The sequence below is a fragment of the Colossoma macropomum genome, unplaced genomic scaffold, assembly GCF_904425465.1.
Source record: "Colossoma macropomum unplaced genomic scaffold, Colossoma_macropomum, whole genome shotgun sequence".
Taxonomy (NCBI): Eukaryota; Metazoa; Chordata; class Actinopteri; order Characiformes; family Serrasalmidae; genus Colossoma; species Colossoma macropomum.
The window spans coordinates 27,697,276-27,713,446 of NW_023494786.1; the positions used below are offsets into that span (position 1 = coordinate 27,697,276).

At 38.6% G+C, this 16,171-nt stretch overlaps 2 pseudogenes; both read right to left on the reverse strand.

The window, feature by feature from the left end:
• Positions 1-10,818: 10,818 nt before the first annotated feature.
• LOC118826429 lies at positions 10,819-12,708 on the reverse strand (annotated as a pseudogene).
• Positions 12,709-14,433: 1,725 nt separating this feature from the next.
• Positions 14,434-15,403, reverse strand: LOC118796814 (annotated as a pseudogene).
• Between the last annotated feature and the right edge of the window lie 768 nt (positions 15,404-16,171).

Sequence of the window (16,171 nt, forward strand, 5' to 3'; positions counted from 1 at the left end):
CAGGGGATCTATCAAATGTAGGGGTCTCACTCACTGAAACTGGGTTGTTAGCAGCGTAGCTGAAGGAGTTGTTGTGGAAATAGTGAGGTGTTGCAACTGAGCAGTGATGTTGTTAATTCTAGCTAGATCTGGGAAAGCTGGGCCTGCTGCTTGGCTTGTTGTTGAGTCACGTTGCTGACTGACTGAGTGACATCAGCCAGTGCTTGCTGATGATGGCCCAGGAGCTGACCTTGATTGTTCAGGACCTTCTGCACAGCCTCCATGTCTGCCATCTGCATGATGGTGAAGTATCCTGTAACGGTGGCAGATGGAACCAGATGCTCGCAGCAGAGGCTTGAGTGAAGATCTTTAATGCCAAAGGGGTTGTCCACAATAATAGTTGATAAACCAAAGCAGAAAGTTGAAAACCAGAACTTCAAAACAGGGTACAGCAAGAATCAAGGTCAAGAAGTGTTTCTGACAAGAAGGCAGTCAGAAACACTGGTGAAACGCTCAGTACACACATAGGCGACAATACTTCACAAAAGATCTTTCCTAAAGCCCGGGCTTATATACTAAACTAACTGACAAATGAAAGGTGGATCGGTGAGGTCCATAGTCATGAGATAGAGCAAGGAGTTCTGGGAATTGGAGCCCTGTTGGCTGTAGTCTCAGCCAGACTGCAAGGAGGCATGTCAACAATAAATCAAAAAGATTACACTTAAGTTTAATTCTTATAATCATACAAAATTTCAAATACTGTTATCCAAATGCATTCTGGATTCTTATTTGCTTTCTCTGTTTCTCGTACTGAGTCCTATTCCTCAGTATGTTATTGGTCTAGAGCCTCATGGGTGGTGTCATATAAAGATAAAGGCCCACCCTTCATGACCATATAAGACATGACATCAGTACGTCATCACTTCCATGATTGCCTGAAGGGACATGAAGCCTAATATTAAAAATGTCCAAAACTTATACTAACATCATACTATATCTACATATACTTTCTTTTTTATGCTTTCATATGAAACCCACCTTATGAATGTAGCTTTTGAAATATGAAAGTTATGAAGGAAAGAATATCATGAGTGCATTTTGGAACCACCAGTGGTTCCACAGAGTTTAACACCCTGCTACTGGCTTGTTTGGCCATGCAGAGAGGCCATACACAGGCACTTGGGAGGCGCTACTCCCGTTAAGCGAGAGACTTTAATGTTGTAAAAAAGTTGTGTTGTTAGCTTAAAGGTGTGTTTGTGTTATTTGTCCCTTGTTGTGGTGGGCAGTAGGGAAGTTAGGTGTGTCTGTATGTCCATTGGGAATGTAAAACGCATGGCTAAAAGTGACCTGCCTGCTGTCTAGGCCATTTCAGGAGTGCTGGGCGGTGGTTCTCGAATGATCAATAAAGAGAATTTGTCTAAACTGCAGTTTCCTATGCCTCCCTTTTTGCCACGACATCACAACACTAATAAATATCCTATTGAATAATTACAGTGACAATGTAATATCATTCAAACACTTTATTCAACCAATGATGTTTAAATCATCAGTAAAAATGTATTGTAGTAAAATAAAACAGAATGACACACTTACTATTTACTATCTTTACTATCTTTTCTATATTTTTCTTTTTTTTTGCTCAAGGAGCTAGACTGTAGGTGTCTGCATATATCATAGTGTACATACAGAAAGATTTGGGACTGTCATTAACAAAGGTAGATTTAAAAGAAATAGTAAAATGGAAATAATAGCTCTAAACAATGCATTTCTCAGTTTAATCAAGTACTTTTTATATCACAGTCATTGTACCAGGCAACATAAACAACCTCATGGCGGCAGTTTCTGTTTACTTTCTTTTGTAAGTTTTTTTTCCTTGGCATGCTGTGAAAACAAATACATAGGTTGATGACATATTCCAAAATTCAAGCTTAAACATTAGATAATTAGGTGATATTAGCTGGCCAGGAAAGCTTCAGCCAAACTTAGCTGTAACACTAACTTAAAATGCCACAAACCTTCATCAGTTTTTCATAATCTTAGACTCTCAAATCAATTGTTTCATCTGTGACACTATATTTTTTATAACATAGGAGTATTTATTATACAGACATATAATGTAGATCAAATGGTGTTTTAAAGCCCTTTTATAAATTTACAGACACAACTAACCCTGCCTTTTTGTAAGTGTTGTGCCTGGGACTGTGAATATACAATTTTGTGTCAACATGGTCATGGGATTAATTTCCATAACATGAGCAGAACGTCAGAAATAAGAGATTTCACTGCATTATGTAAGTGACATTTTACTGATTTAATGTAAACATGTTGTCAGAACTAATATGGATATCTGACAGGAGTAAATATATGTATGAGAGTATTTTGCCAATTTATGAGAAAATCACAAAATTATCATAAAATTACAAGAAAAAAGAAAATTCTAAATGCTAAAAATATTTCTGACTGCACATCCTGTACTGCTACTGTGTCTTTCCTCCTGAAGAAACTGCATGATCACCATTGATCTTCTTTTTTCTTATTTTCATCATTAAAGTTTCTCGTATTTCTTTAGTTCTGAAGCAAAATATAATTGGATTGACCAACGGGGGAAGCAGACTATACCACATAATGAGCATAATGCGAGTACTAACACTCATCTGACCTTTTATGTCATTAGCATAGACAGCACATCTGGGCAGATAGTAAAGGCATATGATGAGAAGTTGAGGGCTACATGTGGAGAATGTTTTGTACCTTGCTTGAACGTTAGACATTTTTAAGACAGTGATGATGATTGCTATGTAGGAGAATATGATAAAAGCAAGGGGGCCCATTAGAACAAACATAGCCATAGAAAAGCAAAACAATATTAAAGACCTTAAATCACCACAGGCCAGTTTACTTATTGAGATTTGGTCACAAAAACACTGGGTTATCACATTGGAGTCACAGTAGGGAACAGCTGCAGTCTGCATAAGTATCGATACAAACCATGAGACTGGAATCACCCAACACACTACACTAAACATTGCATGGATTGGTTGTAAACAAGAGTAGAATATCTGAGAGGGTTCCATATGGCAATAAATCGATCAATAGCCATTACTAACAAAAGGAAAGATGTGACATTCCCTAAGTAATGGACAAAAAACATTTGTATAAAGCAAGAATGGAAAGCTATAGTTTCATCTTTAAGCAGGTACTGCAAGATTTTGGCATGTGAGTGTTCCAAAAGCAACATCCACTGCAGCAAGATTACAGAAGATAAGATAGCTCGGTTTTTGAAGGCTTTTTTCATAGGACACAAACGCAATAGTAAAAACATTTTTTTTCCCCCAAAACTGTAAGTATGACATAAATGGAAAGAAGAAGAGTTCCAAACTGCCGCATAATATTCTGGAGGAACTCCTGAAAATCACAAGAAGGAAGAATTCCGTAAAAGTTGTCATGAATTGGCATATTGGTTCAGGTTTACAGTGTTCCAAAACCAGCTGAAAAAACACTTGTGTTTTCACTGCAATTGTAAAAAAATAAAAGGCAACAAAAGTTGAATCATGTGTTCTGATGCCATCATATTAATATATAGATATATATATATATATAGATATATATGTATATATAATATATATATATATTGTTGCAAATATGAGTCATATGAGATATATTAAATTAAAACATATGATGATATATTAAAAGCAATATTGCTTAATAAAATAACTATACAATTTTGTAGAATTTGAATCATTATGTATGTAAATATAATAGCATACTTTCTGCCTACATGTTTGTTGAATAGTAGCTGTAGTTTCTTAGAAGCATTAATAAGTATGAAAACTCTGAGGCTCCTTCTGACAGAACTGAGAGAGTCTGATACAAGCATCGGTTTATGAATGCTCCGTCATGGCACTAGAGACCTGCTACTACATCATGTACTTTTCTTTTTTTCTCTCCTCAAGCAGTCACCTGAATGCATAACAGCAGTTCGGCCTCAAGCTCACTAAAAGAACACAGTTTCACAGATGGCTAAAATAGCTGTGTATTAAAACTATGTTGTTTCTCAATTGTACAGCAACAAACAGAGTAAGCATGATCCAATTAGCATCACAAGAAATGGCTTTAATACCTTTTTATGTTCAAATTCATGTTCATTAAAATGAATAAGATACAGTACTGTGCGAATATCAGAGATAACCTACAATGGTCAGTCCATTGTTCTGAGAACACCAACAGCTCCTTTGATTTAAAGATTTTCTTCTTTTTTTGTCTATTTTCTTTGCTCAGTAAAGGGTTCTTGATAGCTACACATCCTTTCAGACCCATAACGCTGAGTTGTCTTCTCACGGTGGAAGGATAGACAAAAACACTTTTTTTCAGATCTGAAGCAAGAGTGGAGCTTGATTTTCTTCTTTCTGTCAATAATGAAAGTACTATTTATCTGATGGTAAAAGTTTTGGCAGTCTATTGGGTCTTGCATGTTTTTTTGGAGTCTCTTTTTGATCGACCACGATGGTGGCATGTGTGCATCATGAGGCTCAGTGTCTTACCAGTGTTAGCGATTATAGTGCTTATTTACCAAATTATCTCCGAAACTTCAGATATGACAGACAGACACACCATCCCGTCGACTTCAACTAGCTACCTCCGGAGCTGATCAGGCCACTGAGACCAAACAAGCCATTCATAGCGAGTGGAAGAGCCTGGCGCTGGTGTCAAGACTGTAAACAAAGTCAGGGTAAGCACGGAGGCATGCGTGCTTAGCTAAGGCTAAACCCATAACGGCCAGTGCTACCTAACATCTTCCTCGTCAATGTGCAGTCTCTGGTGAACAAGCTGGATGAATTAAAGATCTGAACCCTCACAGACAAAAGGCTTATGGACTGCAGTTTCATGGTTTTTTTTTTCGGTAACATGGCTAAGCAGCAATGTCTCTAACAGCGTGGTGGAACTGGAGGGGCGCACTCTCTTCAGAGCTGATAAGTCAGCTGCAGCTTCGGGTAAGAGGTGCAGTGGTGGTGTTTGCATTTATGTAAACAAAGTTTGGTGCACAGACTCTGTCGTTGTTGATGCCCACTGATCTGCTGATCTAAGAGTTTCTGATTATTAAGTGGAGACACTTCTATCTTCCATGCGAGTTTACCTGCATTGTTGCTGCTGCAGTATGTCCCCCCAGACACTAATGCTAATGTGGCTATGAAAGATCTTTGTGCTGCTATTAGCAAACTGCAAACTGTGCACCCAGACGGAGCCTTTGCTGTCGCTGGGGACTTTAATCAATGCAGTTTTAGATCTGTACCTCCAAAGTTTCACTAGAATGTTGCCTGCACCAGAAGGGGACAAAAAACTGGATCACATTTACACCAGTGTGGCTAACGCCTACAAAGCCACACCCCTTCCCCACCTGGGACAGTCTGACCACCTCTGTTTGGTCTTGTTCCGCAAGTACAACCCAGTCATCAAATGTGTGAAACTCAATACAAGATCTGTCAAGATCTGGATGGAAGGGGCTGACTCCTTTCTTCAGCAACAGTTCCAGCACACAGACTGGAGTGTGTTTGCAACCCAGGCAGCCACAGACTCTCATTTACACCAACTCTGTCCTGGAAAATATCAACAGCTGTTTGGACAGAGTGACAACTCACAAAATAATAAAAACCTTTTTTAATTAGAAGCCCTGTATGAACAGAGAGGTTTGCCTCCTGTTCAAAGGAAGAGATGTTGCCTTTAGGTCTGGAGACCAGGAGGCTTACAGCTCAGCCAGAGTCAACCTCAGAAGGGGCATCTCAAAGGCTAAACACTGTTACAAACAGGAGATTGAAGAGCACTTCAACTCCTCTGACCCCCAACGTATGTGGCAAAGCACACAAGCAATTACTGACTTCAAACCACCAGCACTGTGCCTCACTCCCTGATGAGCTCAACCACTTCTATGCTTGCTTCAACAGGGGAAATAAGGTGATCTTGAGAACAGATTTACCACCTGATTGAGCAGCCACTTACACTCTCCACCGCAGATATCTGTCACACTCTGAGCAAGGTGAATGCATAAAAGGCAGCTGGCCCTGGTGGTGTACCTGGTCGTGCACTTAAAGCCTGTGCTAAGCTGTGGGCCAGGGTCTTCACAAACATTTTCATTCTGTCACTGGCCCAGGCAGTTGTCCCAACTTGCTTCAATACTGCCACCATTGTGCCAGTGCCAAAGCATTCGACTGTTTTAGCCCTGAATGTCTTCCGCCCTTTTGCACTCACCTCCATCATCTCTAAGTACACCAATTTGCCTACTGCTGCAACAGGTCAATGGAGGACGGCATTTCTACAGCACTCCAAGCTGTACTGACCCACCTGGACTGTCAAAACTCAGAATGCTGTTCATTGACTTCCGTTCAGCATTTAACAGGGTGAAGCCTCCAACCTAATCTTAAAGCTTAGCCAGCTTGGCATCAGCACATCTCTCTGCAACTGGATTCTGGACTTCCTGACTGACAGACCTCAGTCTGTTAGGTTATACAAACTCTTCTCCTCCCCCATCACCCTGAACACAAGGCTGTGTGCTGAGCCCTCTTCTGTACTCCCTGTTCAACCGTGACTGTATTCCTGTTTATGGCTGTAACTCCATAATCAAGTTTGCGGATGACATCTCGGCAATAGGTCTGATGAGATGTGACAATGAGATGGCCTACAGGGATGAGTGGAAGCACCTGGATGCATGGTGCAACGACAACAAACTGGCACTCAACACCCTGAAAACCAAGGAGATGATAGTGGACTTTAAGAGGGTTAGGAGACAGGCACACTCCCTCATCTACATCAACAGAGCTGAGGTAGAGTGTGTCTCAGCTTCAAGTTCTTTGGAAACAACATCTTGGATGACCTCACCAGGTCCCTAAACCCCTCCATCATGGTCAAAAAGGTGCAACAGCACCTTTATTTTATACAGAGCCTCAAGAAAGCTCACCTGTGTCTCAGGATATTGGTCGACTCTTACTGCTGTACTATTGAGATCATACTCACAAACTGCATCTCAATAGTACAGCAGTACTCACAAACTGTGGTTCGGCAACTGCTCCACATCTGACCACAAAGCGCTCCAGTGGGAGGTAAAAACTGCCCAACGCATCACAGGTACCCAGTTATGCACCTTAGAGAACATTTACTATAAGCGCTGCCTGGGCAGGGCGAGGAACATCATCAAGGATGGACTTTTTACGCTCCTCCCATCTGGCAGGTGTTACAGGTGCCACCACTTCCGCAGTAGCACGCTCAGGAAGAGTTTCTTCCCTGAGGCTGTGACCCTGCTGAACTCCACACCGCCACTTTAACTGCATCTTTGCACTCAATGCACTTTTACTGTACTTTATGTTCTAGCATTATTGCACTATTCACATTCGTACAGTCTATTACTGCACTATTCATATTGTCACACAGTTACTGCACCTTTTTTTTCTCTGCATACTTATAATTTTACATATGCTGCTCTGACAGTACACCCTACCTATATTTGCATTCTCTCCACTCATTCTGTATATCTGTATATTATATTTACAATTGCCGGTTACTTTCTTGCACTTTATATGTAAAATAACACTGTATTTTACACTTCTGGTTAGATGCTGCATTTCATTGTCTCTGTACCTGTACTAAGCTCAATGACAAAGTTTGAAGTAAACCTTTGATCTTGCCACATATTCAGGGTTCGCAGAATTAATGACGGTTTTATTAAACAGAGACCTCTCAGTACACCTGCTTCCAGCCTCGTCTTACCACAGTGTAAAGACCAGTTTTTGGAACCAAAGCTTTACATTCTAAATGTCCACACCCCCAAGAGAGAAGTGGATGCTCTCAGAGACTTGAATCCTGTCCTAAAAGCGTCCAGAGTTAGACCAGCGTTGATGTCGTAATTGAGTGTTCTGTTTCTGTCCTTAAGAAGGCATAAAATGCAATTTGCTGTTATTGTTCAAACCGCAGGAACAGAGCATAAGTGGCCGTCCCAAAAACAACCCTTCAGCATTCTGTTTAACAATGAATAACAACTAAAACAAAGGAAAAAGAACACACACATTTTCTAAACCGCTTATCCTCCTGGGTCATGGGGGGGTGTTGCTACAGCCTATCCCAGCGGTCAATGGGCGGAAGGCAGGATACACCTTGGACAGGTTGCCAGTCCATCGCAGGGCAGGCAGACAGACAGACAGGACAGACATATACATCCACACAATTCACACTTAGGGGCAATTTAGTGCGTCCAATCAGCCTGACTGCATGTCTTTGTACTGTTGGAGGAAACCAGATGTCCATTCGCGGCGTATGAAACCCACGCAGACACGGAGAGAACATGCAAACTCCACACAGAAAGGACCCTGGTCGGGAAAAGAACAGAAAACTAGAAAAAGGACAGAAAAATAATTTTCTCTCTATCTTTTAATGGAGAAATAACTGCTTATTTCTCTTTGACCTTCCCCTTCTTTATTCAACTAGATTATCTTACATCTAACCTCCTCAGAAATATAGAATGAATAATTTGTACGGAGTGGTTGTTTTAACTGGAAATCAAACAAATTAAGAATGGTCTTGATCTTGGTTTTGGTCTTGGTTTTGATTATTCCACAAACTTCCTAAACTTACATTGCCCCTGTCCTAACTTTTTTAAATTTGGAATTGGCCTGTGTTTACAAAAATCAGTGAAGTCAAAAAGGTAAAATATTAAATCTCTCTTCTTTGTAGTTTTTCCAACAAAAATATAACATTTCCAAATAGTCTGAATATAAAAAGACAACTTACAAATTACTGCTTTCTGTTTTTATTTTTCATTTTTATCTACTTTTTTGTATTTAGGTTTGTACCTTACAAAATAGAACCTATGAAGCACTGGTAGATTTTTTTTTATTGAGACGTCCACCACAGGCCATGCTGCCATAGGGAGCTAAAGGGGTGTGGCCATGCAAAGTGGCGTATATTTGTTGTAGTTGTTATGGTTGCTGCTATGGTTGTTATTAGTTCAGTTGAGTTGCAAAGCGTAAATTGTGTCTGAGGAGGGTGGGTTGTGTGTATGTGCATGTCTACCTTCATGGGTAGTGTCCTCCTGCGCAGGTGCAAGTGGTTGCCTAGCATAACAGCTGGACTGCAGCTGTCACCGCTGCTGTTTGGCAACGTGCTACCTAGTGTCGTTGACTACAGCCCTCAAGTGATGCCTTGGGCAGGTGTACATGTTCAAAAGATGTACATGTTCATAATCCTATTTGATGTATGATTTGGACATGTTGGTTGAAGTTCAATTTTGCCTATAATATAAATATTTATAATCATAATTTATATTTCATACTTCATTATAATGGGACATGGCTTATTTGAAGCCAAATCTCATCAAATGTCCATAACTTATGAATGAAAAGAAGAACAATACATCTGTCATATGACACTCACCTTATGTATGTAGCTTTTGAACTATAAAAGTTAATGAGGAAAGAATATGATGAGTGTGTTAAAGAACCACCATGGGTTTCATGGAGTTTAGCACCCTGCTGCTTGCTTGTTGGCCATGCAAAGAAGTCATGGGCTCTTGGGACGTGCCACTCTCAGAAAACGACCTTTTATGTTGTAAAGAAGTTGTGTTGTTAGCTTAAAGGTGTGTTTGTGTGTTATTTGTGCCTTGTTGTGCTAGGCAGTAAGGAAGTTAGATGTGTCTATAGTATCTATCGGGAATGGAAAATGCATGGCTAAAAGTAACCTGCTTGCTGTCTTGGCCATTTCAGCAGTGCTAAGCGGTGGTTGTCTCACAGACAGCTCAATTAAGAGAATTCGTCTAAAGCACATGACATCGCAATACTAATAAATATCCTCTTGAATAATTACAGTGACAATGTAATATCATTCAAACTCTTTATTCAACCAATGATAATATTTAGATCATCAGTAAAATGTAGTAAAATGAAACTCAAAACTACACAATTTACTATTATCCTCTCTATTTTTGTTTGATCTGTATGTATCGGCATATATCATATTATACATATTGAAAGGTTTGTGACTTTGCCATTAACAAAAGCAGATTTGAAAAAAAATAGTGAGATGGAGCTAAAAGCTCTAAAAAATGCATTTCTTAGTTTAATCAGGACTTTACGTACTTTTTTTTATCGCAGTCATTGTACCATGGCAACATAAACAACCTCATGGCAGCAGTTTTTGTTTACTGTGAGTAGGTGGCTATGATAGACAAATTATGTTTCTCTCCTTTCTTTTCATGCTGTGAAAACAAATACATATATTGATGACATACTCCAAAACTCAGGCATAAACAGGAAAGCTTTAGCCAAACTTGACTGTAAGACTAATTTAAAACGTCACAAACTTTCATCAGTTTTTCATAATCTTAGACTCTCAAATCAATTGTGTCATCAGTAACACTACATTTTTTATAACATTGGCATATTTATTATATAGACATATAATGTAGATCAAACTGGTGTTTTAAAGCCCTTTTATAAATTTACAGACATGACTAACCTGTGCCTGCCGTCAGTTTTTGTAAATGTTGTGGCCGGGACTGTGAATACACAATTTTGTGTCATCATGGTAATAGGACAAATTTCCATAACATGAGCAGAACGCTCATGTTATTTCTTATCAGAAATAAGAGATTTCACTGCATTATGTCAGTGACATTTTACTGATTTAATGTAAACATGTTGTCAGAACTAATATGCTTACCGACTGGATATCTGACAGGAATAAATATATGTATGAGAGTATTTTGCCAATTTATGAGAAAATCACAAAATTATCATAAAGTTTCAAGAAAAAAGAAAATTCTAAATGCTAAAAATATTTCTAACTACACATCCTGTACTGCTACTGCATCTTTCCTCCTGAAGAAACTGCCTGATTACCACTGATCTTCTTTTTTCTTATTTTCATCATCAAAATTTCTCGTATTTCTTTAGTTCTGAAGCAGAATATAATTTGGATTGACCAACGGGGGAAGCAGACTATACCACATAATGAGCATAATGCGAATATCAATGCTTGTTTGACCTCTTACATCATTAGCATAGACAGCACATCGGGGCAGATAGTAAAGGCATATGATGAGAAGTTGAGGGCTACATGTGGAGAATGTTTTGTACCTTGCTTGAACGTTAGACATTTTTAAGACAGTTATGATGATTGATATGTAGGAAAATATGATAAAAGCAAGGGGGCCCATTAGAACAAACATAGCCATAGAAAAGCAAAACAATATTAAAGGCCTTAAATCACCACAGGCCAGTTTACTTATTGAGACTTGGTCACAAAAGCACTGGGTTATCACATTGGAGTCACAGTAGGGAACAGCTGCAGTCTGCACAAGTATCACTGACAGCCAAGAGACTGGAATCACCCAACACACTACACATACAATTGCCATGGAATGGTTTGTAACAAGAGAGATAGACATCTGAGAGGGTTTCATATGGCGATGAATCGCTCATAGCCATTACTAACAAAGAAACGATGTACAGTCCCTAAATAATGGACAAACAAACATTTGTATAAAGCAAGAATGGAAGCTATAGTGTTCATCTTTAAGCAGGTACTTTGCACTGATTTTGGGCATTGTGTGGTTGTTCCAAAGCAAAATCCACCTGTGCAGCAAGATTACAGAAGACAGAGATAGCTCGGTTTTGAGGCTTTTTAATAGGACACAAACGCAATAGTAAACATTCCACTGCAAGTATGACATAAATGAAAAGAAGAGAGTCCAACATTGCTGCATAATATTCTGGAAGACTCCTGACAATACAAGAAGTGAGGAATCCGTAACAGTTGTAGAATTGGCATATTGGTTCAATGTTTCCAGTGTGTTCCAAACTAGCGAAAAAACCTCGTGTGTCAAACACACTGGAAATTGTAAAAAATAAAAGGAAAACGAAAGTTGGGTAGAGTGTTCACTGATGTACGCAATATTGCTTGATAAAATAACTCTATACAATTTTGTAGAATTTGAATTGTTATGTATGTAAATAGACTAGGATACTTTCATGCCTACATGTTTGTTGAATAGTAGCTGTAGTTTTCTAGAAGCCTTAATAAGTATGAAAACTCTGAGGCTCCTTCTGACAGAACTGAGAGAGTCTGATACAAGCATCAGTTTATGAATGCTCCGTCATGACACTAGAGACCTGCTACTACATCATGTACTTTTCTTGTTTTCTGTCCTCAAACAGTCACGCAATGCATATAGCAGTTTGGCCCAATTTCACAGATGGCATAAAATAGCTGTGTATTAATGCTATGTTTTTTGCTGAATTGTACAGTATCACAAATAATAAAGGAAAGCATGATCACTAAACATTTGTGTATCACGAATGAAAATGATACAGTACTGTGCGAATATCAGAGATATAAGTTCAGTTTTAGAAGATTTGCTTTTTTTCACAGTCCATGTAATCCCAAACATATTCCATAATACTACTATTGCCTTCTCATTGATGGATGAATGAACAGTGTTGTTTTTTTTGGATTTGTAATCTTTAGTTAGTTAGTGTGGTCTACAGCCAGTTAGTACATATTGTGGCTACACGCAAATGTACACAGATGCCTACAGCTATTTCGTTTCATGAGAGAGAAGTCTGTAGCAAGCGTTCTATTTTATTTTCACATTAAAAACACAAAGAAAATGAAATGGAAACTGGCCACCTTTCCATGGCTTCTAGACTTTACAGTCCCTTTTTCTCACAAGTGAGCTTTTGGCTTACCCATCCTTTATGCTGCTGCCTATCCTTCTACCCCTTCTCTGCACCCATGCTGCCAATGCCAGATCAGCATCAGCTGGCTGTCATTAACGGCAGTGTAAGCACCTGAGCTTAGAGGGAAAGATAGCCTGTTGTGCCACCTCCCCATCACTGCCGCCTGCACCCCTGCCAGGATTGAAAGAGAGGGATAGTAAGTGGACTCGCTGCAGGACTGGTGGTGGTATCTGAGATGTGGAGCTGGGTACTTTGTGCAATTGGCATAATGGAGAGCACCTTCCTATGAGCAATTATGAATAAACTATCTCTCATGTAATTTCACATTCAACACACAGTTAGACTACCATTATGGTGATTTTTCTTCAATCTACAACCCCATTTCCAAAAAAGTTGGGATGCTGTGCAGAATGTAAATAAAAATAGAATGCAATGATATGCAAATCATGTAAACCATATTTTTAAAGGACAATACTACAAAGACAACATATCAAATGTTGAAACTGAGAAATATTATTGTTTTTTGAAAAATATATGCACATTTTGAATTTGATGCCAACAACATGTTCCAAAAAAGTTGGGACGGGGCATGGTCACCACTGTGTTTCATCACCTCTTCTTCAACAACACTCTGTAAGTGTTTGGGAACTGAGGAGACACTGCTGTAGTTCTGAAAGTGAAATGTTTTCCCATTTTTACTTTGTATAGGATTTCAGCTGCTTAACAGTTCGGGGTCTCCTTTGTCATATTTTTCATTTCATAATGCGCCAAATGTTATCAGTGGTTGGCAGGTCTGGACTGCAGGCAGGTCAGTTTGGATCCCAGACTCTTTTAATACAGAGCCATGTTGTTGTAATATATGTAGAATGTGGTTTGGCATTGTCTTACTGAAATAATCAGGGCCTACCATGAAAAAGATGTCATCTGGATGGCAGCATATGTTACCAAAACATGTATCTATCATTCAGCATTAATAGTGCCTTCACAGATGTGCCCATCAACCATGTCATATGCACTAATGCACCACTATACCATCATGAACACTGGCTTTTGAACAGTGCACTGATAACAAGCTGAGTGGTCTTTAGCCTGGAGGACACAGCATCCATTATTTCCAGATTCTCTGAATCTTTTAATGTTATCATGTACTGTAGATGATGAAAAGCAAGTTCTTTGTTATTTTATTTTGAGAAACATTATTCTTGAATTGTTGCACTATTTGCTTGCAGTCTTTAACAGAGTGGCGAACCCCTCCTCATCTTTCTTTCTGAAAGACTCAGCCTCTCTATGATGCTTTTTTATACCCAATCATGTTACTGACCTGTTGCCAATCAACCACCAGGTGTTTTTTTTTAGCATTACACAGCTTTCCCAGCCTTTTGTTGCTCCTGTCCCAACATTTTTGGATCATATTGCTTGCATTAGTGAGCAATTTACAGACGTGGTCTCACAAGCCTTGGTCTGTGAATTGCTCATTACATATTGAAAAAATGTTGAAATATTGTGATTGTATTTAAAATCAATAAGACACAGAGTTTTGGTCAAATAATTGAAAAAAGACAAATGGCAGCACTCAGACTGGACAAAGATAGAGCAAAATTTAACTGAATGAGAAGTGTTTTTTTTTTCCTAACATGTATTTTGCCATGTGTTTTTCAACAGGTATAAACATCTGAAAAAGGAATCTAAAATATTTCCAGTGTATCTGTGTAACATACTCAAAAGTTTTGTTTTTAGTTCAGCTAAAAGGAGCTTTCAGTTGATCACTGATCTTCCTTTTTCTTAATGTCATTATTAAAGTTTCTCGTATTTCCTTTGTTCTAAAGCAAAATATAATTGGATTGACTAATGGGGGAAACAAACTATACCACATACTGATCATTACACGAGCATCATTGCTCATCTGAAGTTTTATATCAGCAATATAGACGGCACTTCTGGGCAGATAATAAAGGCATATGATGAGAAGTTGAGGGCTACATGTAGAGAATGTTTTGTACTTTGCTTGAACATTAGACATTTTTAAGACAGTGAGGATGATCGCTATGTAGGAGAATATGATAAAAGCAAGGGGGACCAACAGAACAAACATAGCCATAATAAAAGAAAAACACCCTTGAAGCCCTTAAATCACCACAGGCCAATTTAGCTACCGAGTTTTGGTCACAAAAACACTGAGTTATTACATTGGAGTCACAGAATTGTGCAGCTGTGGTCTGCACAACTATGACTGTCATCCAAGAGACTGGAATCACCCAACACACTACACATACAATTGCCATGGAATGGTTTGTAACAAGAGTAGAATATCTCAGGGGGTTCCATATGGCGATGAATCGATCAATAGCCATTACTAACAAAAGAAAAGATGTTACAGTCCCTAAATAATGGACAAAAAACATTTGTATAAAGCAAGAATGGAAAGCTATAGTTTCATCTTTAAGCAGGTACTTTGCAATGGTTTTGGGCATTGTAGTTGTCCCAAAAGCAAAATCCACTGCAGCAAGATTACAGAAGATAAGATAGCTCGGTTTTTGAAGGCTTTTTTCATAAGCCACAAACGCAATAGTAAAAACATTTCCCACTGCAAGTATGACATAAATGAAAAGAAGAAGAGTTCCAACTGCTGCATAATATTCTGGAGGAACTCCTGAAAATCCAAGAAGGAAGAATTCCGTAACAGTTGTAGAATTGGCATATTGGTTCATGTTTTCCAGTGTTCCAAAACCAGCTGAAAAAACACTTGTGTTTTCACTGCAATTGTAAAAAAATAAAAGGAAACAAAAGTTGGGTAAAGTGTTCTGATGTAAGCAATATTGCTTAATAAAATAACTCTATATAATTTTGTAGAATTTGAATTGTTATGTATGTAAATAGACTAGGACACTTTCATGCCTACATGTTTGTTGAATAGTAGCTGTAGTTTTCTAGAAGCATTAATAAGTATGAAAACTCTGAGGCTCCTTCTGACAGAACTGAGAGAGTCTGATACAAGCATCAGTTTATGAATGCTCCGTCATGACACTAGAGACCTGCTACTACATCATGTACTTTTCTTGTTTCCTGTCCTCAAACAGTCACCTGAATGCATAATAGCAGTTTGGCCCCAATTTCACAGATGGCTAAAATAGCTGTGTATTAATGCTATGTTTTTTTCTGAATTGTACAGCAACAAATAATAAAGTAAGCAGGATCACTTTTTTGTTCAAATTTGTGTTCATCAAAATGAAAATGATACAGTACTGTGTGAATATCAGAGATATAGATTCAGTTTTAAGGGATTTTTTCACAGTCCATGTAATCCTAAACATATTCCATGATACTGCAGTCTAGTTTTGGGAAGCTCTTTTGTCTGATTTAAAGATTTCTTATTTTTTGCCTGTTTTCATTTCTCAGTGAGGGTTTCCTGACAGCTACACCTTCTTTCAGGCTCATAGCATTGAGTTGTCTTCTCACAGTGGAAGGATGGACAGAAG